Below are 26,256 nucleotides of genomic sequence, written 5' to 3'. Positions count from 1 at the left end.
GCTGTTAAGGAATCAGATGCTATTTGAGGTTCCTTACCTTTGAAAGGTCCCATTTTTCTCTCCTTGGAAGTCTGAGAGCCTTTTCTGTGTCCAAATTTTTCCGAAAATTCACAATCATTTTAATCTTGTTGTGGGTCTTGTTTGACCCATCATGCTGAGTTCTTGATGGGCCCTTCCATTCTGGAAATTTACGTACTTCAGTTCTAGGAAATTTTCTTGAATTATTTTCCTCCCCGCCATTCTCTTGGTTCTCTCTTATTGGAATTCTTATTATATGGATGTCAGACACCAGAACTGATCTTTTAATTTTCTTGTCCTTTTCCTCCATTTTCCCTTCTATATTTTGTGCTGCTTTTTGAAGATGATGATTTTGGCATCCCAAATATCACCAAAACAATCTGCTTATAGGACAGAGCTAAACTTATTCTTACGGTCATAGAGGAAAGAAGTAACTTGAAAGAATCTTATTAACCTCTTAGAGAAGGAAAGGCAGAAATGAAATATATTTATGAGATTTTGGATTCTGGTTTAAGGTGGAGCTTCAAATGCTGGAGCTTGTTTAGAATTGATAAGGACCATGGTATAACTGTTTGGGGTTAGCGGACATAGCAAGCAAGAATTTTGAGAAGTGTGGTTCAAAGAATTTGGGGGAATAAACTGTCATTTGACCATATGTATTGGCAAGTTGACTGGTTTAAAATACAATTTAAATGTGTTTTTTTGGAGGGAGAGAATACCCAGAACAAAGTTTTTGCATCTTTTATTGCTCCTGTATAGAGTTTCCTGGAATAGCAAAGTTATTTTGGTGACCAGAGTAGAATAGTGTATTAGTTTGTTAAATGCTGCCAGAATGCAATATGCCAGAAATTGAATGGTTTTAAAAAGGGAATGTATTAAGTTACAAGTTTACAGTTCTAAGGGCATAAAAATGTCCATAAGGCATCCAGAGAAAGATACTTTTACTCAAGAAAGCCAATGTCTGTTACATGGGAAGGCAAGTGGCTGGTGCCTGCTGGTCCTTCTTCCTGGTTCTGTTGCTTCCAGCATTTGATGCCAGTGATTTCCTCACTAAGCATCTGCGAGACTTCACTTAGCTCCTCTGGACACAACTCTGGGTTCTGGCTTGCTGAGCATCTCATGGGAAGGCACGTGGCGACGTCTGCTGGGCTCTGCATCTCCAAACATCTGCTCTTTTCGTCAATGCTTCAAGCATCTCCAAATGTCTTTTGTCTTTTTCAGCTCTCAAGGAACTATGTTTTCTCCAAAATATCTCCCCTTTTAAAGGACTCCAGTAAACTAATCAAGACCCACCTTAAATGGGCAGAGTCACATCTCATCTAATCAAAAAACCCCACCCACAACTGGGTGTGTCACATCTCCATGGAAACAATCCAGTCGAAGTTTCCATCCCATAAAATTGAATCAGGATCCAATCTTGTGGCTGCCCCACAAGATTGGATCAGGAAAAAGGACATTATTTTTCTGGGGGTGCATAATAGCTTCAAACCAGCACAAATAGTAAACCTTTCAAAGAGTGAAGCTATGTGGGTGTGGACAGTAGTTTCAGGTCTCAGAAGATTCCTCACTTTATTTCCTTTCCTTCTGTTAAATTTTTCATTTCTACAACGTCTTCAATTTGTAAGTCTTTTTTCTTCTAAATGTCCCTTTTAAAAATCTTCCTTTTCTTTTGTAGACTATAATATCTTCTCTTATCAACAGAAATAGAAGATGCTAAAATATTAAACAAAATCCTATATGGAGAAACTGCAAGTGTCTGACTAAGGTGATGGTGATAGAAAGAGATAGAAAGCACGAGCGGATATGTAGAAATTATGATTTTCCTGTTTTTAAAGTATGGAATCAAAATTGGTTAATCAATAAGCATTTACTAAATACCTATCACGTGAATGATAGGGCACTGTATGTGATGTGCTAAGAAAGAGAAAAAAGAATTGCCCTCAGAAAGTTGGTGATATTATTGGATAATTATTATATGTAGGTATCATTAGTTATTAATGACAAGAATAATTACAAAATAACACATTTAATGAAGAGCTTAGATTTTAGAATAAAGAATGGAGATTTTGAAAGGATCTACAAAAAAAAGCTTTAGGAGTCAAGATAAAAACATAGTGAAACAAATACAAATACAAAGCAAAAACAAAACAAGAAGGTATAAACAGTTATTAACTAGTTACTTCAGAGAGTGGTAGTTGAAAGTGTGTGCTGAAATAGATATATGTAAAACCCTTAGAATAGTACCTGGCACATAGTTAATGCTCATTACATGTTACATGTTATTTTTACATTATATATTTGATATTGTTTGAAATGTTACAGTAATTTATTTTGTAATTAAAAAAACAATAGTTGGGTGCAAGTGTAGTTCAGTGGTAGAATTCTCGCCTGCCATGCGGGAGGCCTAGGTTCGATTCCCGGACCATGAACTTCTCAAAACAAACAAACCAACAAAAAGAAAGCAAACGAAAATTCAACAACTGGTGCTGCAATAATGGGCTACTCACATGACCCCTGCCACACAGCATACAAAAGAAAGAAAGAAAAAAAACAACAGTCAAAAAATGAGGAAAACAAATGGCAAAAAACATAACAGTAGATCATTAATTTCATTAAGAATCAAGAAAATGCAAATTAAATATCTTTTTCTTCATGTATTAATAAAAAAATTAAAGATTTATAACCCCCATTTTGAAAGGTTTGATGAAACCACCATTGTCATTAAACAACTAGTGGAAGAATCTATTTTGCATTGTAACTACCAAGGTTTAAAACATGTATGTTCTTTGATCCAGCAAGTTCATCTCTAGAAATAAATCCTAAAGAGTTTCCATATAGGGCCATGGTGGTTCAGCAGGCAGGAATGCTTGCCTGCGATGCCAGAGGACCCGGGTTCGATTGATGGTGCCTGCCCATGTAAAAAAAAAAAAGAGTTTCCATATATACAGAGTGATAAGAATGAAGAGTTCACCACAACAATGAAAAAATGGGACTAGCTCAAATGCCCATCACATAATTAAATTAAGGCAGGTGGGATATTATGCGATCATTAAAAAGGGTAAGATTTATATGTATCAACATGAAGAATTCCCTAAGATGTTAAGTGAAAAAAGTAAGTTGTGTATACACGCCAGTGATCTCTTTGTCCCGCCTCCACTCCAAATCCGCTCTTCATTGCCCTGTTTTGTGATACTGGTTATTGCAAACATTTCTGCTTTGCCAGCTGATACTGCTAAACTTTACCAGTAGAGGGCGCTGGAGAAACACTCCAGAAGGAAGGGATTCTCTTCCTTTTTCCAGTGTGCTTCCACCCCCCACCCCTCACCCCCCCCCCCCCCCCCGCTGGCAGGACAGGCTGGGGAGCTCATCCCCTAGCTGGCTCCCCAGTGAACCCCAACAGCTCCCCTATGGAGGGTTCTTCCTATCAAGTTCTGCCAGCGGCCTTGGGAGAGCTTGCGGGAACCTCGTAGTAGCCTTTCAGACAGCTTCCTAGCTAGTTTCATGGGTATCCCCATCTGTGGTTCCCTGCTTGCTGGTCCCGTTTGACAGCAACTCAGCAGCAAGCTGCGGCATCCAGTGGGCACGGCCACCTCCGCCCCCGTAAGGGCTGACTATCAGTCTTGGGGGAAGGTCCTCTCCTCGGGCACTCTGCATCAGCCCCTGAGGAAGTGGCTGTTCCCTATACCTGCTATTGTATTTTTAGAGTTCTCTTTACTTCTTAATAGTTAAAATCCCCTGTTGCTAGTTAATCATTTATTTTACACTTTCCCTATTTAAATTCACATGTGGTTTCTGTCTCCTGCCTGGAATCCTGACTGATATCTCATTTCCGTTTTTAAAGAAACTGTGTATCATATATAAGTACACACACATATCAAGTTTCTAAGTGATTATTTCAGGAAAATCAGTGGGACTATGGGGACAGAGTAGAGGAGAATTTTTTCATTTAACTCTATATTTCTCTTGTTCGAATTTTTTACAATAAACACTAATTTATATATTTCAAAGGACAAAAAAAATATATTCAGGGTGGGCCACGGTGGCTCAGTGACAGAGTTCTTGCCTGCCATGCCGGAGACCTGGGTTCAATTCCCGGTGCCTGCCCATGTTAAAAAATATATATTCAGAGAGCATCACTGAAAACCAAGTTTCAAATAGAGATACCACCTATGCACGCATCAGGTTAACTTTCTGTATATTTTTTACTTTTCTTTATTAGAGAAGTTGTGCATTTGTAAAACAGTCAGCCATAAAATACAGGATTCCTATGTATCAACTTATTTTTAATACCTAGCATTGGTGTGGAATATTTGCTACAATTGATGGTAGCATATTTTTATAATTTTACTATTAATTATAGTCCATAGTTTATCTTAAGGTTCACTGTGTAGCACAGTTCCATGGATTTTTTTAAAAATTTATTCTATTACCATATGTAAATTCTAACATTTTACCTTTTAATCACTATCATATATCTACTTCAGTGCTGTTAATTATCACCACCGTCCATTATCAAATATTTCCATCATTCCAAAGAGGAATCCTGTATATCTTGAGCCTTAACTTCCCATTCCCTATCCCCACTCCATCTTCTGGTAACCTATTGTATTAGTTAGGGTTCTCTAGAGAAACCGAATCAACAGGAAAAATTCGTAAATATAAAATTTATAAAAGTGCCTCATGTAACCCTGAGAACATTGAGTCCAAGATCTGTAGGGCAGGCTGTGAAGCTGAGGATTCCGTTGGAGGGTCTGGACAAACTCCACAGGAGAGGCTCACCAGCCGAAGCAGGAAGAGAGCCTGTGTCTTCTGAATCCTCCTTAAAAGGCTTCCAGTGATTAGATCAAGCATCACTCATTAAAGAAAGCACTCCCTTTGGCTGATTACAAATGGAATCAGCTGTGGATGTAGCATGCGATCATGATTTAATTCTATGAAATGTCCTCATAGCAACAGACAGGCCAGCACTCGCCTGACCAGAAAAACAGGTGCCACATGTGTCCAAGCGAACACATGAACCTGACCATGACACCTATATTCTAGGTACTGACTCTATGAGTTTGCTTATTCTAATTGTTTCCAATTGAGATCAAAGAATATTTGTCTTTTTGTATCTGGCTGATTTCATTCAACATGATGTCTTCAAAGCTCATCCCTGCTGCTGCATGTATCAGGATTTCATTCCTTTTTATGGCTGAATAATATTCCATCATATGTATATACCACATTTTATTTATCCATTCATTGGTTGATGGACATTTCGGTTATTTCCATTTTCTGGCAATTGTGAATAATGTCACTATGATTATCGATGTATGAATGTCTGTTCCAGTCCCTGTTTTCAACTCTTTTGAGTATATACTGAGTAACGGGATTGCTGAGTCAAATGGTTGTTCTACACACAGCTTTCTGAGGAACTACCAAACTGGCTGCACCATTTTACTATAGCAACCGCAATGAATGTGTTCCTATTTCTGCATATCCTCTCCTACACTTGTTATTTTCTGTTTGTTTAAGAGTGGCCATCCTAATGAGTGTTAAATGGCGTCTCATGGTGGTTTTGATTTGTGTATCCTTGGTTTTTAATGATGTTGAGGATCGTTTCATGTGCTTTCTGTCCATTTGTACATCTTGTTTGGAGAGATGTCTAGTCAAGTATTTGGCCCATTTTTTAATTGGGTTGTTTTTCTTTTGGTTAAGTTGAAGGATTTCCTTATATAACTTATATATTAAACCTTTATTGGATATGTGGTTTCCAGATGATTTCTCCCATTGTATAGGTTGTTATTTTACTTTCATAATAAAGATCTTTGAGGAAAAAAAGTTTTCAATTTTGATGAGGTCCCATTCATCTGTTTTTATTGTTATTGTTGCTTGTGCTTTGGATGTAAAATCTAAGAAATGATTGCCTGACGCAAGATCCTGAAGATGCTTCCCTACATTTTCCTTTAGAAGTTTGATAGTTCTAGCTTGTTTATATAGGTCTTTGATCTATTTTGAGTTGATTTTTTGTGTGTAATGTGAGATAAGATTCCTCCTTTTTTGGGGTAGTGGGGGTGAATGGAGATCCAGAGTTACCAGAACCATTTGTTGAAGAGACTATTCTTTCTCTTTGCTGCTTTGCTACCTTGAGTGGTCTTGGCTTCCTTGTCCAAGTTAGCTGTAAATGTGAGGGTTGATTTCTGAGCTCTTGATTCAATTTGATTGGGTCATATGTCTGTCCTGGTGTCAATACCATGGTGTTTTTATTATGTGGCTTTGTAATAAGTTTTAAGATCAGGAAGTGTGAGTCCTCCAATGTTATTCTTCCTTTTCAAGATGGCTTTAGTTATTTGGAACCCCTTACCCTTCCGTGTAAATTTGATGATTGGCTTTTCCATTTCTGTAAATAATGATGCTGAAATTTTCAATTTCAAATGCAAAGCACAGATGCACATTGAATCTGTGCATCACTTTGGGTATAAAGGACATCTTAACAATACTCAGTCTTTCAACCCATGAACATGTAATGTCCTTCCATTTATTTAGGTATTCTTTGATTTTTTTGACAATGTTTTGTTGTTTTTACTGTGCCCCAGTCCTTTAAATCCTTGGTTAGATTTATTCCTGGATATTTCATTGTTTTAGTTGCTTTTGTAAATGGAATTTCTTTCTTAAATTTCTTCTTCTGATTGCTCACAGCTTGTGTACAGAAACAGTACTGGCTTTGAGGTGCTGATCTCCTACCTCGCCACTTTCTTAAATTTGTTAGTTCTAGGAGCTTTGTTGTGGATATTTCAGGATTTTCTATTTACAGGATCATGTCATCTGCAAATACGGAAAGTTTTATTTCTTCCTTTCTAATATAGATGCCTTTTATTTATTTTTCTTGCCTAATTGCTCTGGCAAAAACAGTGTTTAATAACAATGGTGACAGTGGGCATCCCATCTTGTTCCTGATCGTAGAGGGAAAGATTTTGGTCTTTGTCATGGTTTGAAGCTATAGGTACCCCAGAAAAGATCATGTCTTAAAGTTAGTCCATTCCTGTGGGTATGGACCCATTGTAAGTAGAATCTTTTGGTGAATAGGATCTTAAGTTGAGATGTGACCCAACTCAGTGTGTGTCTTAATCCTCTTACTGGAGTCCTTTATAAGGGGATAAAAGACAGGGAGAAGACACAGAGAAAAACTCTAGAGAAGAGGAGAAAGAAATTTCAGAGTTGCTGAAGACAAGGATCCACAGAAGCACAGAGAAGACACTGAAGCCAAAATTTGGAAGCAGTGGACCCCAGGAGAGAAGGAAGAGATCAGCAAACATCACCCTGTGCCTGGCCATGTGACTGAGGAGTGAGGACCATTGGTAACTGGTCTTAAGGGAGAAGGTATCATCCTATTGATACCTTGATTTGGACATTTTAATGGCCTCAGAATTGTAAACTTGTAAGCAAATAAATCCCCATTGTAAAAGCCAACCCATTTCAAGCTCAAGATTAGCCCTGCTCCATGGGAAAGTTAGAGAAGGGACAGGAGGGTGACTGAGGGGGTGATTCACTGACTTGGGAGAGCCTTCTGCACCATATAGGGCAGCCCTAGTTGCAGAGGCCAGGGAACCGAGAGGCAGAAAGCTGGAGCCTGGTGCGGAGCTGCGGAGTCTGCAGGAGTGCATGGAAGGGAGCCGGGGACTAGGAAGAAAGCCAGGCCACGTTCCTTGGGCGCATTACCCTCACCAGCACAGCCCCATGGCCGGTGACTCACCCCACATCCCATGCACCCAAACCCCATCCCCCGCTCCCATCCCCCATGCTCCAAGCACCCCCCACCCCACCAGCACCCAGTGCACATACCTGTCCCAACCCCCCACCCCAAATGCAGCCTAACCCACCTCTCCTGCACCCCTCTCGAGCACTACCTCTCCCTCCCTGTTCCCTGCAGGCTGTTGCCAGTATATAAAGGCTGCGGGCAGTAATCTTACCCATGCTACCTGTGCCCCCCTGCCCATAGTTTCTCACAGCCTCACTGCCACCCCCACCCCACCCCCAAGCTCTGCGCATCAGTTTATGGAACTCCTAGACCCACACGTGCACACGGGCCCCCAAACACAACATTCAGCTCTGGGAAATGTACATTACAGAAGTCCTAGAACCACGCATGTGCACGGCCCTCAACCACACTTTCCAGCTTTGAGAAAGTTCTGACCTGTGCAGCTGGGTCATATCTGTCCCCATCCACGAAGGCATAATGTTGACCTGCCGCCATAGCTCTATGCATGCGCACAAAGGGCCCTGTGCCTTAGACCAGCATGCGCCAGGGTTACGCTTCCCCCCAGATTGCACCCTCACAGCTACATCCTCCCTAGTTGCTGGGCTCCCACATTCACAAGCATCAGTGTAACATCCCCTGAGCCTATACCTGCCCTGAAACAAATCACAGCACTGAGTGTCCACTCCATACCCTGCTCCCTGCTATACAACCATCCCACAAACACAAAGCCTTAGACTACTGAAAGAAATCAACTCCTGAAGTAAATCAATCAAGATATTTACATGCCACAAAGATAGCAGAAGATCATTAAGCATATCACAATGCAAACAGATATAGCCCTGCCTAATGACCAAGTTAAAACACCAGAGGAGACACAGACATTGGAAAAGCTAATCAGAGATGTTCATACAACTCTACTTAATAAAATAAATGGGATAGCAAATGACATAAAGGAGATCAAGAAGACAGTAGAAGAGCATAAAAAGGAATTTGAAAGAATAAATAGAAAAATAGCAGATATCACAGAGATTAAAGACTCTGTTGACCAAATAAAAAACATAATAGAGGCACACAACACCAGATCTGAAGAGACAGAAGAATGAATAAGTTATATAGAGGACAGGATAACTGACTTCAAAGACTCAAAACAGCAAATGGCAAAAAGATGGAAAAATTTGAATTGGATCTCAGGGAAATGATAGACAAAACAAAGTGCACAAATATAAGAATCACTGGTGTCCCAGAAGGAGAAGAGAGAAGTAAAGGGCTAGGAAGACTAGTTGAGGATATAATGGGGGAAACCTTCCAACTCATATAAGGAAAATAAATAGATGAGTCAAAGAGGCCAAACAAACGCCAAACAGAAAAAATCCAAATAGGCTTTCCCCAAAACACATACTAATCAGTCTGTCAAATGTTGAAGAGAAGCAGAAAAAAATGAAAGCAGCAAGAGAAAAACAATCTACTACATGCAAGGGAAGCCAAATAAGCCTGAGTTCAGAGTACTCAAGTAGCACCCTGGAGGCAAGAAGGCAGTGGTATGATATGTTCAAAATCCTGCAAGAGAAAGACTTCCAGCCAAGAATTCTGTGCCCAGCCAAATTGCCCTTCAAAACTGAGGGAGAAATTAAAGTTTTCACAGACAAAGAAGTCCTGAAAGAATTTGTCAACAAGAGACCAGCCCTACAAGAAATACTAAAAAGAGCTCTGCTGGCTGAAAAAAAAAAAAAAAAGACAGGAGAGGGAGGTCTGGAGGAGGGCACAGAACTGAAGACTACTACCAGAAAGGATAATTTAAAGAATACAAAGAGAAAGAGGGAAAAGAATACATAGATCTGACAAATAAAATTAAAAAGATAAGATGGTGGAATCAAGAAACACATTTTCAGTAATAACTTTGAATGATAATGGACTAAACTTACCAATTGAAAGATACAGATTGGCAGAATGTATTAAGAAACATAATCCAGCTATATGCTGTTTACAAGAGACTCATCTTAGATGCAAGGATATTGAAAGTGAAAGGATGGAAAAATGCAAGTTGTAACCAAAAGAAAGCAGGAGTAGCTATACTAATATTGGACAAAATAGACTTAAAATGCAAATACATCATAAGAGACAAAGAAGGACACTATATACTAATTAAAGTTTCAATTGACCAGGAAGATATAACAATTATAATTGTTTATGCTCCCAATCAAGGAGCTCCAAAATACATGAGAGAGACATTGGCAAAACTGAAGGGAGTGATAGATGTTTCAACAATAATAGTAGGAGACTTCAATACACCACTCTCCTCTATAGATAGAGCAACCACACAGAGGATCAACAAGGAAATAGAGAAGTTAAATAACTTGATAAATGAATTAGACCTAACAGACATATATAGGTCATTGCATCCCAAAACACAAGGATATACATTCTTCTCTAGTGCTCATGGAACATTCTCCATGATAGATTATATGCTGGGGCACAAAGCAGACCTTTATAAATTTAGAGACACTGGAATTATTCAAAGCACCTTCTCTGATCACAATGGGTTGAAGCTGGATCTCAGTAACCACCAAAGAAGGAGAACACTCACAAATATATGGAGATTAAATAACACACTCTTAAACAACCAGTGGGTCAAAGAAGAAATTGCTAGAGAAAGCAGTAGCTATTTGCAGATGAATGAAAATGAGAATACAACTTAACAGAACTTATGGGATGTGGCAGAGGCTGTGCTGAGAGGGAAATTTATTGCCCTAAATGTCTATATTAAAAAACAAGAAAGAGCAAAAATCAAGGACTTAACAGCACACCTGGAGGAACTTGAGAAAGAACAGCAAACTAACCCCAAAGAAAATAGATGAAGAGAAATACCAAAGATTAAAGTAGAGATAAATGAATGAGAAAACAAAAGAACGATAGAAAGAATCAATAAAACCAAAAGGTGGTTCTTTGAGAATATCAATAAAATTGATGGGTCACTAGCAAGACTGACAAAGAAAAAAAAACAGAAAGAATGCAAATAAACAAAATCAGAAATGAGAAGGGATGTGTTACCACAGACCCTGAAGAAATAAAAGAAACCATAAGAGGATACTATGAACTACTATACACCAACAAACTAGACAACTTAGATGAAATGGACAAATTCCCGGAGACACACAAATAAGCTACACTGCCTCAGGAAGAAATAGAAGATCTCAACAAACCAATCACAAGTAAAGAGACTCAATCAGTCATCAAAAATCTGCCTACAAAGAACAGCCCAGGGCCAATGGTTTCACAGGGGAATTTTATCAAATATTCCAAAAAGAACTAACACCAATCTTGCTCAAAAAATTTGAGCAAAAAAATTTTCCTCAAAAAATTGAGGAAAAAGGAACTCTACCTAACTCATTTTATGAGGCTAATAACATTTTTAATACCAAAACTGAGTAAAAATGCTATAAGAAAGGAAAACTACAGGCCAATCTCCCTAATGAACATAGATGCAAAAATTCTCAATAAAACATTAGCAAATTGAATCCAACAACACATTAAAAGAATTATACACTATGACCAAGTGGGATTTATGACAGAATTGGAAGGATAGTTGAACACAAGAAAATCATTTAATGTAATGCAGCACGTTAACAAATCGAAAGGGAAAAACCACACGATCATCTTATTGATGCTAAAAAAGCATTTGACAAAATTCAGCATCCTTTTCTGATAAAAACACTCCAAAAGATAGGAATCAAAGGTAACTACTGCAATATGATAAAGGGATTATATGAAAAACCAATAGCCAGCATCCTACTCAATGGAGAGAGACTGAAAACTTTCCCCCTAAGATCAGGAACAAGACAAGGATGCCTACTGTCACCACTATTATTCAATATTGTGCTAGAAGTTCTAGCTAGAGCAATCAGGCAGGACAAACAAATAAAAGGCATCCAAATTGGAAAGGAAGAAGTAGAACTCTCATTATCTGCAGATGATATGATACTGTTCTAGTTTGCTAGCTGCCAAAATGCAACACACCAGAGACAGATTGGCTTTCAATAAAAGGGGATTTTTTTAGTTAAAAAAAGGCAGCTAACTTTCAACTGAGGTTCTTTCTTACACGGCAAGACAAAGGGCAATCTCTACTGGCCTTCTCTCCAGGCCTCTGGGTTCCAACAACTTTCCCCTGGGTTATTCTTTTCTGTATTTCCAAAGGCCTGGGCTGAGCTGCGAGTGCTAAGATGAGGTATGCTAAGCTGTTTGGGCTGTGCTACATTGAGCTCTCTCATTTAAGCACCAGCCAATTAAATCAAACATCATTCATTGCAGCAGGCATGCCTCCTAGCTGACTGTAGATGTAATCAGCAACAGATGAGGTTCACATGCCATTGGGTCATGGCCACAGCAATAGAACTAGGCACTTTCACCTGGCCAAGTTGACACCTGAATCTAACTACCACAGGTACTGTGCTTGGAAGATCCTGAGAAATCTACAGCAAAGTTACTTGAAGTAATAAACAAATTCAGCAAGGTGGTGGGATATAAAATTAATGTGCAAAAATCAGAAACGTGTCTATACAAAAGCAATGATCTAACTGAGGACTCAGTTAAAGAAAAAATTCCATTCAAAATAGCAACTAAAAGACTCAAATTCTTAGGAATGAATTTAACTAGGGATGTAAAAGGACTTGTACACAGAAAACTACATAGCATTGCTAGAAGAAATCAAAGGAGATCTAAATAGGTGGAAAGACATTCCCTGCTCATGGGTAGGAAGGCTAATTATAGTTAAGATATCAATTCTCCCCAAACTGACCTACAGATTCAACACAGTACCAATAAAAATTCCAACAACCTTCTTTGAAGATTTGGAAAAGCTAACTACCAAATTCATCTGGAAGGGAAAGAGACCCCAAATAACTAAAAGCATCCTAAAAAAGAACAATAAAGTGGGAGGATTAACACTCCCTGACTATAAAACCTATTATAAAGCCACAGTGGTCAAAACAGCATGGTACTGGCACAAAGACAGAAGCATTGACCAATGGAATAAAATCAAGAGTGCAGAAATAGACCACCAAATCTATGGTCAACTAATTTTCGAAAGGCCCCCAAATCCTCTGAACAGGGACAAAATAGTCCTTTCAATAATTGGGCATGGAAGAAATGGATATCAATAGACAAAAGAATGAAGGAGGACCCCTATCTTACACACTACACAAAAATTAACTCAAAGTGGATCAAACACCTACATATAAGAACTAGCACCATAAAGCTTCTAGAAGAAAATGCAGGGAAACATCTTCAAGACCTAGTAAAAGGAGGTAGTATCTTACACTTTACACCCAAAGCACAAGCAACAAAAGAAAAAAGTAGATAAATGGGAACTCCTCAAAATCAAATGCTTCTGCGCTTCAAAAGACTTTGTCAAAAAGGTGAAGAGGCAGCCAACTTATTGGGAGAAAATATTTGGAAATCACCTATCAGACAAAGGTTTGATTTCTTGTATATACAAAGAAATCATACAACCCAACAACAAAAGAGCAAACAACCCACTTATAAAATGGGCTAAAAATATGAATAGGCATTTTTCTGAAGAGAAAATACAAGTGACTCAAAAGCACATGAAGAGATGCTCATTTTTACTGGCTATGAGGGAAATGCAGATGAAGACTACAATGAGATACCACCTCAGACCTATAAGAATGGCTGCATTAAACAAACAGGAAATTACAAATGTTGGAGAGGATGTGGAGAAACTGGGACACTTATGCACTGCTGGTGGGAATGTATAATGGTGCAGCCACTATGGAAGATTGTTTGGCAGTTCCTTAGGAAACTAAATATCGAGTTGCCCTATGACCCAGCAATAGGACTACTTACTATATACCCAGAAGAGCTGAAAGCAATGATACAAGCAGACATATTGCACACTGATGTTCATAGCAGCATTATTTACAATCACCAAAAGATATAAACAAACCAAATGCCCATCAACAGATGAGTGGATCAACGAAATGTGTTATATACATAAACAATGGAATATTATGCAGCAGTAAGACAAATGATGTACTGAAGCACATGACAAGATGGATGAGCCTTGAGGACATAATGCTGAGTGAAATTAGCCAGACACAAAAGGATAGATACTGTATAATTCCACTTTTATGACCTGTATAAAGGTGTAATCAGAGGCTTATAACAGAATATTGGGGAATTAGAGGTACATAGAAGCTAGAGATGGGTGAACAGTTAGCTAATGAGGTTGAACTCCAACATAAAGGAATAGATAGGAGTGAAGGTGGTTCTCTAGTGGTTCTATAAGTAATATAACCATATTGAAGATGAACAAGATTGAAAGGGGTTGTATAGACCAAATGCCCCATTGATTAACACTAGAAATATGAATTCATTCTCACAAGAAATACTTCAAAGATATGATTCTTGTACAAAAAGTGTTTAAGTCCAGGGTACAGGGGAAACCTTCTAAGCATGCTATGAGCTATGTTCAAAAGGAAGCCATCAGGACTATCACAGCAACAGCAGAGGTAAATAATGGGAGGAGGGACAAGAGTTAGGAGGTTTAGATTTCCTCTTTGGTGAGGGTGTGTTTACCGGTTTTCTTTCTCTTGGGAACAAAGAAATTACCTAAAATTGAGAATGTTGATGGGCTGTGGACTTTGGGCCCTAAACATGATGCCCAGTGAATGCAGTATGGCTGAAGAATGCACTGACTGAGAAGTAGATTGGCGAACAATGGTGTATACTTATGAACGAAGGTTGTGCTGCTACAAAAAGGAACAAAGTTGTGAGGCATACAACGATGTGAATGAATATGTGGGACATTTGGTGAGACAAAATAAGCCAGAAACAAAAAACAACAATGGTATGGTCACCTTTAGAAAATGCTAATGAGAAAACAGAGGCCTAGATTGTAAGCTTTTAGCGCAGACACATTAAATCCAGAGTGGTGATTATTATTTCTGGATTTTGAGAGGCTGTTTTATATATATAACCTGATATTTAGAGATAAGTACAAGCCGAACAGGTTGATGTTAAAGTAATTCAGAACATAGGGGTAAGGAAGACAGTGTCTATATTTTAGAACCACACATGTTCTTTGAGACCAATGGAAGAAAGGTTTATTTGGTCTGGAACTGAAATTTTCTGTAGTGCATAATCTAATTCAACCTATCTGTATAGCTCATTTGAACAATTGAAATACAGGGAGCCCAGAATAAGAAAGAGGTCCTTTAATCCTGTATAGATTTATTGTTATACCTGGATACATTCTAGGGTATATTAAGCAGATAATCAAAAAGTTTTGGCAAAGTCCCGTGAGGGATGGGAGAAAGAATACGGAACTATTATGCTTTACCATCAGGGAATCCCCTGATATTATGTCAAACTTTAAGAACAACCAAATCAATAGGCCATGCCCTCAATCATGAAGCTTACTCCTGTGAAGCTTATATAGGTAGCAGAGAAACATAGACTACCTATAGGCATGCCTTAGCGTTACTTCTGGAGGACCTCTTTTGTTGCTCAGATGTGGCCTCACTCTCTCTAAAACCGACTCTGAAAGTGAAATCATTGCTCAAGGATAGGTTTCTTAAGTGGAAGTAGGATGGGAGGGTATACAACTACAGAAAATAATCTAACGTGATTATCAATGAAATAAAATCCACCAGAAAGATGGCAGATAAGTCATGTCTTCTAAGGAGTTTTTCAGAGAAAGTGGCAGGCATCCTGTCAAGGGCAAGGTAAGAATGGATACTGCTTTCTCAAAACTGGAGGATGAAAGGGTAACCTTGCAAGAGGTTGATCTGCTGGCCCATTCCCTTGGGAGGAAAGACCTTGTCACTCAGAGAGACCAAATCTTTGCATCTAGAATGAGGACCAAATAAAGCAGGAAACCTCAAACCCATTCTCATGGGGAATGGCTGGACTTCCCAAGCGTAAACAGAAGGGGCAGCTAACTGGCTATCTCAGGGTGTCTCTCTCCCAACACTCTCCCAGTCTTTACTTTACTGCCTGTGATGGTTGGGTTCATGTGTCATCTTGGCCGGGGGGTGGTATCCGGTTGTCTGGTCAAGCAAGCACTGGCCTATCTGTTGTGAGGACGTTTCGTGGACTCAGATCATGAGCATGATTTGAGTCCACGATTTAATCACGGCTGATTAAATCTGTAGTGTCTTCTGCAATGAATGGCCCTTAATCTAATCACCCAAAATCTTGTAAGGAGAATTCAAAAGAATCTCTTTCTCACTTAGCTTCAGCCAACCAGCCTCTCCTGGGGAGTTCGTTGAGGACCATCATTGGAATTTCCAGAGCCTGCCCTACAGATTTTGGATTCTTGCGTCCCCACAGTTGTGTGAGGCACTTTTATAGATCTCATATTTACATATATTTCCTGGCTCTGTTTCCCTGAGAACCAAACCAACTAATTACACTGCCCATAATGGAAGAACCCCTAGGGCACCATATTTGTGTGGGGATCCTACTCTTTCCTTTTTCCATCTGATGTGCCACCTGCACCTCCCCTCTCACTCCCTCTGGCCTCCATCCCACACTGCTGCTACCAAATCCCCCACACCTGCCCTCCTCCCATTTCTCCTGATCCTCACATGCTCCTACCCTCTTCCCCCCCCCCCCCCCCCCCCCCCCCCCGTGAGTAACTGTTTCTCAGCTCTGTTACTCCTTTCCCAGCCCTTTCCCTTCACTACTCCTTTTCTACATGCTCTCTGCCCCCACAGCCCAGAGCTCTCTTGGACCAGCACAGAATGGAAGGTGGAGGTTCCAGGTGTGCAGAGGCCCTGCCCAAGGCAAAGGACGCTCAGGTTCTCAGCAGCTCTTCACACCCAACCCTGGCCTGCGGATTTCCACCTGCGTAGTCCACTTCTGCCCTTGCCTAGAAGGTAGGAGTCCAGCACCCTGCAAGAGGGTCTTTTTTCCCTTTCAGTCTTTTCTGCAGGCAGTGATTTTAAGAATGTTCTGTCTCCTGTGTGAGGAGAATTGGTTCAAGTAGCTGATGAAGAGTTAGAAAGCTGGCCCTTCCCCTTCAACCCTCCTCCTCATTTATGTATCTTGTTTTGTTTTTTTCTTTGCATGGGCAGGCTCCCAGAATCGAACTCGGGTTTCCGGCATGGCAGGCGAGAACTCTGCCACTGTGCCACATCGCCCGCCCCTGTTTATGTATCTTGGCGGAACTTTTCAAGTCCAACCAGCTGGTTCGCATCCATGCACTGAACTCCAAAGTAATAATTGCAGCTGACTCTTTGACCTTACTTAACCACAGCCTCTGTTATAGATGCTTTATAATAATTGCTCTTTTCTCACACCTATAAGATACATGATCACTGCTTTTCAAATGAGGAAAGTAAGTTACAGAGAGGTTAAGTACCTTGCCTGAGGTCAAACAGCCCTTAAAGGGACAGTTAAGGTTGGAACCCGGGTAGTCTGGCTCCACTGAGCCATTCTCCAAACTCACAAAACTGCTGCCTCTGAAGGCCTAGGATAAATTAGTCTGTAATTCAAGAAGCAGGTTATTAAGGCTTCCCTTTTCCATTGAGCCAAGTGTAGAAGTCATGGAGGTGGAAGAGGAAGGAGGATGGGGAAGGAAACCAAGAATTACTTTTCCTTGGGCTGTGTTCTCAGCTTAGAGTTGGAGGACAAGTGATTATTTAATGAACATATAGGATGTGGGTATCCTTCTGAAATCATTCTTTAAGCTAATTTGGTAAAATATTAAGGAAAAAATATTAAATAATCTCTTATTAAAATGGAAAAAAGTCTCACCGGCTGCGCGGACCCCGGCCCTCCGCCCACCGCGATGCGCCGCGGGGCCGCCCCCAGGCGCGGCTGATGCCGGGTGGCTGCCTCCCAGACCGGCCTGGCAGCGCGGAAGAGCCGGGGCGGGCCCAGCGGCCATGGGGGCGCCGCGGTCCTGCTGGTCACCGCCCACGTGGACTCGCCGTTGGACCACCCAGCAAACCTGCAGAAGAAGCGGCTGTGGGAGTTTTATCAGATTCCCCTTGAATGGATCACATCTCCCTCTAATCAAAAGGTCCCAATCACGATCAGTGAGGGGAAACGTATCTGCAGAGCCTCCTTCGGGGAATGGTGAGAGCGGGGAGAAATTCAACTTCCCCAAGTTGAATTCTTGATATTCTCGCAAGCAGTGTGAACAACTAAAGCTATAGACTGAGCCCCCAGTCTTGGGGTTTGTTCATATGAAACTTAACCTCACAGGGGATAGGTCAAGCCTACTTAAAATTAAGCCTAAGAGTCACCCCCAAGAGAACCTCTTTTGTTGCTCAGATGTGGCCTCTCTCTCCAGCCAACGCAATGAGCAGTCTCACCACCTTCCCCCTCTCTAGGTGGGACATGATTCCCAGCGATGTGGACCTTCTTGGCAACGTGGGGCAGAGATCTTGGAATGAGCTGAGACTCAGCATCAAGGGATTGAAAAAAACCCTAGAATGAGCGGAGACTTAGCATCAAGGGATTGAGAAAACCTTCTTGACCAAAAGGGGGAAGAGGGAAATGAGACAAACTGTCAATGGCTAAGAGATTCCAAACAGAGTCGAGAGGTTATCCTGGAGGTTATTCTTATGCATCAAGTAGATATCATCTTGTTATTCAAGACATAATGGAGAGGCTGGAGGGAACTGCCTGAAAATGTAGAGCTGTGTTCCAGTAGCCATGTTTCTTGAGGATGATTGAATAATGATACAGCTGTCACAGTGTGACTGTGTGATTGTGAAAACCTTGTGTCTGATGCTCCTTTTATCTACCTTATCAACAAAGGAGTAGAACATATGGAATAAAAATAAATAATAGGGGGAACAATTGTTAAAATAAATTTAGTTTGAAATACTAGTGATCAATGAAAGTGAGGGGTAAGGGGTATTGTAGGTATAATCTTTTTTTTTCTTTCCTGTGTTCATTTTATTTCTTTTTCTATTGTCTTTTTATTTATTTTTCTGAATTAATGCAAATGTTCTAAGAAATGACGAATATGCAACTAAATGATGATATTGTGAATTACTGATTATGTATGTTGATGTTTTGTTTTGTTTCTTAATTTTTTAATTAACAAATACATTTTTTTAAAAAATGGAAAAAAGAATGGTTCTTTAGTTCCAAAACATAGTAAAAAAAAACTTAACGAGCAGGCTATCCCATGGGAGTTTGTAAGTGGAAAGTATTATTTTTATTTCTGTATTAATATTTGAAGAGCTATATAGCAGCTCTGCAAATATGTGCAATCAAAAGGTAAAACAAGACGAAATATGCCCATTAAGTTTATATGCACCTTTCAAATGATTTACTAATGTCATAAACCTCAGCTCACTCACAAAATTTTGAGAAATAGAGCTTTTCTCCACAAGTACTCACCATACCACATTCATACCACATTGTATCACATAACTTATGGAATGACTACCAGGAACAAAATTGTTAAGATGTTATTTGGTTTATTTATTATTTCAGATGCAAATTTAGATATGGTCCATGGACAATTTCCAACATCATTCAGATGATTTTCGTTAAAAGGATACAGTAAATCAAAACCAAATTTTAACATTGTTTGTACATGAAAATCAAAATCAAGCATTGGGAGTTCTCACTAAAAAACATCGAAGTCAACAGAGACCCGTTTATTATAGCCTTCAATTACAGCAGTAGAAAAAACATTCCCGGCTTGTTTAATGGCAACAGCTGTTGCTGCCAAATTAGTTTAGACATCCATCCTGCAATGATTTAAACCCTGCAACCTTATCCTCCCTACGTGAAGAATATAGAACTCATGATTGTGAAATGGTGGTTTCCCGATTACCTTCCCCATGACCAGATTTACAAGAAACCTCTTTGATAACCCAGACTTAATATTTTCTTAAAGATGGCTCTTAAGACTGCAATAGGAAAGTCTCATGCAGGTTATGATGTAACCACTACTACAGAATTAACGAAAATCAACTAACTCCTTAGCTCACCTCTGCTCAGTAGGCTGAGTTATAGAAACTTTAGAAGCTACCATTTAGCAAAAGGGAAAACTAATATTTACAATCATAATATATATATCCATTTAGAGTAGTTCATGATTTAGGAATGTTTTTGAAACAATAGCATTTCCTAACTTCATTAGTAACCCCAATAAAACATGGTTATTAAGTAGCTGAACTTTTAGAAGCAATATTGTTACCTAAAAAAAATATATAGCAGTAATAAAAGTAGAGGCTCACACTCACAAAACTGAGCCAGAGTATAAGGTAAATTGCATTAGTAATCATTATGCAAAGTAAGCAGCCCAGCAAATTATACCAAAGCAAAATTTTGTATCACAAATAAAGCCCCCCCATAAGACCAGTAAAAAGAATTGGCTGAATGTCAATTACCAGCTTCTAATTTTAAAAAAGATAATTACAACAACAAGGATGTAAAATAAAGCATAAAATGAATTTTTTGGAAGGTCTGAATGGCCACCTGTTTGCCCCAGAATTTTTAAAAGAGCTTATAATCAGAAGCCTCCATGAACTGGGTTGTATTTCCATTGCAGACACAAATTTTACCAAAACTTACTCCCCACTTAGCAAGGCTTTGTGGTTTGGCATATTTGGTTTTTAATCTTCAACTTTTAGAAACCGTAAGCGCTAGTCAAGTTTAAAATTCCGGGTCCTCTGTATGTTGGCTTACAATAAATCCCAACCCTTTGACTGAACCTCTGATTTCCACTCCTTTGTTACGGCAATTTTTCCTAGTCTAGGAGTTTCTGAATTGGAAAAAGCATTAGACATATCCAAATAGTCTTTTGCCCCTACCTTAGCTATTAGCTAAGGACTTTCAGACAGAAATAAATAGTTTAGCTAAAATGGTAATACTAAACAGAGAGCCATTAGCTCCAGTAGCCACAACCCAAGGTGGTACCTGCTCTTTAATACATGAAAATTATTTTCATATAAATTCCTCTAGAATAATAGAAATTAATATTATTCAAATTGAAATTTAACTAAAGGTATTTCACTCCCTAGGAGAAACTCATGCATTTACCTGGAATGATTTGTTTCCAGGACTCATAGGAGACTTTTTAATGGACTCATAGGAGACTTTTTGAAAATTATAGTAGGGGAACTTGTTTTTTTTGTTTGTTTTTTTTTTTTTTGCATGTGCAGGCACGGGGAATAGAACCCGGGTCTCCGGCATGGCAGGCAAGAACTCTGCCTGCTGAACCACTGTGGCCCGTCCGGGGAACTTGTTTTATTAGCCAAACATATATATATATACACATACACTTTACTTGTTTTTTTTGTTATTCTAATATATTATAGTATAATATAATATGTTATAACCCAATTAAGCAACCCTTCCCCTACTATGCAGCATCAGTTAATTCTAATGAGAATGCAAGAACAAATGGAACCTGTATTTGTTGGGATGCAGGTACAAGAAGACTCTGTTTATAAAGCATCTTAAGCCTGCGTATGAAACTCCAGAACATTCTGCTATATAAACGGTGTTGCTTTCACATTAACAAATTTAATAATGATGGGTAACCTTTTTGTTTAATGAAATTTGAAAACAATTAATGCACTTTTGATTTATGCCTTTGATTACCATAATCAATTGTCATATTAATATTTAATAAAAAATATTATTCTTGCTGTATAAATATTTTTAAGATTTTACAAATGATTAATCTAAGAGCAATTAAAATAATAGAACTATGTCTGGTGAACAGAAACAATAAGTAATAAAGAAACTCCCTGCTCAGAGAGAGGGCCAATACCATAGTCCACTCAAAGAAGCAAGTAACCCCAACTCCAAGGGTCTTAAATATAACTAAACAGCCTTCCAGCTTACCCCACTGCAGCCAAGAAAACTAAACCAACATGAGAAATAAACAGGAAAAAAAAGGAACAAAACAACAGTCGGAGCCCATTGCAACCACTTGACATTGAGCTGACAGTGACCATGTGACAAGGAGAAAGATCCGTGGTGACCAGAGTGTTTTGGACAAGTTCCCACTGAAATCATGAGGATAATGGCTAAAAGGGGGAGCTGTTAAATAAAATAGAATGGCTGCCTGCAATGGCGTTGCCCGGAGTGACCCCCCTTTCTAAGAAGTGACAGGAACTTCCCCAAATCTGAAAATAAAAATCGTTTCCAGCAACGACAATAAACAGAAAGTGCCTTGAAAAAGTTGCAGTGCAGATAATAGATAAGCTAGTTTGCTTGCGTCCAGTAGAGATAAGTTATCAGAGATAGACAAGTATGCTATGATAACCAATTTAGAATTGTTCCCTGATTTGTAAGAACATCTTTGTAATAAGGAAATTAAATATTGACCAGTTCTTGTAACTTCCCTTTGGAAATCCCCTAATGGCCTTTATAAGCCAGTGTAACCTGCTTGCTATTTGAGATTCTTACTTTGGTTTGCTATCTCCCTGTTTGAACAGTTACTGTTCAGTTAACCCAATATATTATTTTATAGGTAACTTTGTTTCTTTTAACTTTCTTAAAGACCTTGGGTGATTTGATTGTGAAGCAGGAACACAACGAAGTTTGCTAAAAAAAAAAAAAAAAGGAGTCAGAATGAGACATGTGATCTGACTTTACATTGAACCCTTTGCTGCCTAGTTGCTGGAAAAAGATGATGCCCTTTAGAGAAGTAATGAAATGAAAAGGAAAGGATACATAGCACATCAGATTAATACAAAGCAACAAGATTGTACCAATAAGTTATGCTAAGCAGCTGGCATGAGGGTGATAGGGGTGAAGCCTTTAGCATTGACCAGGTGAATAAAAAAAATTGCCCTTTCATACCCCAAATAAAACCAGTAAGCAAACCTGTCAGGTGTGTAAGCAAAAACTACTTTCTTCTCTAGTGCTTTCACATCTAACTCTGCTCATTGGGAAACTCACCATACAGGCTTTGCTGAAATTGAGTGTGTGCTTTACAATACAATTTCTTCAGTGGGTCTCCAACCTATAGGGTCTTAGGCAAAATGTTAACCTGTTTTGAGGGCGGAAATGAATAAGAAGAGCACTTCATTCATTTTGGCATGATATATGTCAGCATGTGACTACAACGTATTGTAAACAGAAGTTGGCTATTTTCACATTATTTGTTTACCACATTTAACACTAATGATGATGCTGAGTTGCTATGAGAGCTAAGCTCAAAAAAAGAAAAAAGAAAAAAAAGGCCAGGTCAATGATCTGTCTAGCTCAGAATCTAATAATAGATTAGAGGGATTAGATTGGAGAACCAGATTTCCCTTCCTGATTTAACCTGCAAATTCAATAGGACAGCATCTTGTAACTTGCCTTGTGTGGAGCCAGGATTGTGACTATGCAATTTACTTGCTATTGACTGCCAAATTTAGATCTCCTGCTCTGATTTCCTACCCTGAACTCTAAACTGCAGCTGCCTTCTGCATCTCTAACTGTTGTCACAGACATCTCCAAATCAGCCTATCCCAGACTAAGTTAACTTATCTCCCTTTCCATTGCCCAGTCCAGAACTGTTCCTCTTTTCTCCAAAGGATGAAATGTAACCCCTTTAGACCCACTTGCTTAGCACAAATTAGGGAAAAACCCTGACCCTTTCCTCCCCTCATCCCTCTTTTCTTCTCATTCCTGCCTAATTAGTGGACAATCCCATTGCTTCTTTTGGCTCAATGTATCATAAACACTTGTCTTATGTCAGGGTCCCTGGAGACAGGGTCTGGGACTGGGATTGGATGCAAATTATCTATTGAGGGAATATGTTCTGGGAGAATCTATAAGGGAGGGAGAGAAGCAAAATAGAGTAAGGGAAAGAGCCAAATGGGTAAAGTCTGGCCTTGGCCTCATCCACGGGCAAAAGAGCCGGAGCATAAACCACGGTAGAGTTGCTCCCCCTTGAGAGCCTTTTGTAACTCCCTCAATCACTGACTCGGGGCAGTGGTGGGCAGAGAGTGGGTCATAGCTTCCTTGTGGATAATTCTTTGGCTAAGGGGCAGCTGTGAGCCATAGCATCCACAGTCAGTGCAATGGAGGAAGGGTGCTCCAGCCTGGAAAAAGGAGGCAGGGCAGGACACCACAGTGTATACCCCACCAGCCATCATCTTCTCTCACTTGGACTGATGCAGTAGCCTTCTTATTAGAATCTCAATCTCTAGACTCAACCGTCTCTAATTCAGCATCCACGTGGCCACAAGATGATCTTTCCAAAAAGAAAATATGATCATTCAGCTATTCAAAATTATAGAGAAAAAAAGCCTAACCTCCCTCACCTTTCACATCAGCCTTTCTGATCTGACCTATCTTTTCAGCCTAATTTCCCAGAACTCTTTCCACCCTACTACACTTCAACACACACACACACACACACACACACACACACAACTTCGCTCTATCACTATCAAACCATCCTAATTCCCAAATACTTCAATTCTCTCTTGTATTGCCATACTTTTGCACTGCTGCTCTGTCAGTTGAAAATATCTTTCTCACCTTCTACCCATCTACATGACAAAATACTATTCCTCCTTCAATAGTAAGTGCAGGCATCGCACATAAATCCAAACCCACCTCAACATTCTCATTATACCAAAGTTTGGCATGTGTGGCATTGTGTTGTAATTATATACTTAAGCATGTCTCTCTAAGGAAACCGCAAGTTCCTCATTGTAGTCTGTGTGACTGGCTTAATATGATGTTGGTTGTTGATCGTCCAGCTTTATCAACCCTTGCATAACAAGTTCCATTAGTCTACCACTCAATATCTCAAGTCAGTATTTATATGCTACAAGACTATAATATGAAGCTGTACGACATATCCCTCCTTTTTTCAATATTGTAGAACTTGGTAAACTAGTCTCTGTTCACTCTGTTTGAATTCACCATGATTTCATTGACTTCAGCATTGTCCTTGTAAGTTTTCTGTATTTCTGACTAATGTAATCATTTGGGTTTGAGGTGGCCTTTGAAAGCTGAGTAGGATTATGTAGGTGGTAGATGACAAAGAGTTCTTATAGACTTAGGAAATAACATGGGCAATAATAGAAGAATGGAATTATTTATTAGGTCAGAGCATTATCATCAGTCTCAGGAGGACAGAGGGATGGGATGGGAGATGAGGCTGGAAACCAGTAAGTGAGGAGTCTCCAGTCACTCACTGAGATGTAAGGCAGAAGCTGTGGAGTCAGAAGAGTATTTAACTCCTGGCTCTACCACGTCCTACCTGGGTGACCTTAGGTAAGCATCTTAATCTCCTTGAGCGTCACTTTCCTCATTTGTAAAATTAGAATACTATGAAATATTTAAAAAGAAAACTAGGACCTAATCACATGTGCTAACTGAACCCTACTGGGGAGATAGCTGGCAGAAGGGAAATGGGAGAAGACTAGTTCCTAGGGATGGGAAGAACTGACTGTAGTCTGGGAGACCTGGCCAGCATGGGAAGATGGGAAAAGGAGGAGAGAACTGATTACTTAGTCAGACAGAAACATCCAAGAAAAAAAAAAAAAGGCCCAGGAGCTACAGTGGATCAATTCTTGGCTATTGCCCAGGCAGATTTACATCTGGGGGAAATTTCCCACGTGAGTTGAGAAACGGGAAAGAAGTAAGCCCTCCTGGGTGGGAATGGGATGGGAGAAACAGTCTAGTGGCTCTGTCCTTGTACCTGGCACAGAGCTGCTTGCCCACGACCCGACATCACATGGAGGCAGAAGAGACGCAGCAGTAGAGAAGGAGTATTCCCATCCAGAGTGAGGACACCACTTGTGGTAGAACTGGAATACAAAAATTCCCAGATAACAGCATGGCTCGATGCCCTCCAGGTAACTGTAGAACCACAGGGCAAACCCACTAACAATTGACAAGCAAGGGGTGTCTGAAAACAAGACCGTTGAGGGACAACACTTATGTCCAATCTTTGTGTTTCCAAGTAGAGAGACTTCAGCTAGAAAAAGGCTCCTGACCTTTATCTGTCCCCTCCTTATTCTTTCCTGGGTATTTGTATTTGGGATGTGCTGGGAGGAGAGACTCACGTGAGTGATGAGTTTGAGAAAAGGACAAGACATGTAAGGCTCAGCCTCAACTTTCTCCTCTTTGGGACCCAGCCTAATCACAGGATGCAAGTATTGTAGTCTGTGCAGTAAAGACACTGTTCCTGCAGGGGGCACCCTGACTGTCCTTGGCTGTCCATGTCTAGTGGAGAAGAGCTTTACGTTCTATAATTTAGCTTTCATCAGTTAAAAAAAAAGTTGGCGTTCTCTTTTTCTTTTAATGCAATTTTATTGAGGTATATTCACACACCATGCAATCCATCCAAAGTATACAATCAGTAGTTCACAGTATCATCATATAGTGTTGGTTTATCACAACGATCAGTTTTAGAATATTGTCATTGTTCAAAAAAACAGAAATAAAAAAGAAAACCCAAAACATCCCATATTCCTTATTGGCCCCTATTATTGACCCCTAGTGTGCAGATTTGAAACTGTTATGTACCCCAGGAAGGTCATTTTCTT

Source organism: Tamandua tetradactyla, chromosome 14, assembly GCF_023851605.1.
Source record: "Tamandua tetradactyla isolate mTamTet1 chromosome 14, mTamTet1.pri, whole genome shotgun sequence".
In the NCBI taxonomy this organism is placed as follows: domain Eukaryota; kingdom Metazoa; phylum Chordata; class Mammalia; order Pilosa; family Myrmecophagidae; genus Tamandua; species Tamandua tetradactyla.
Note: the sequence above shows the minus strand (reverse complement) of the source record.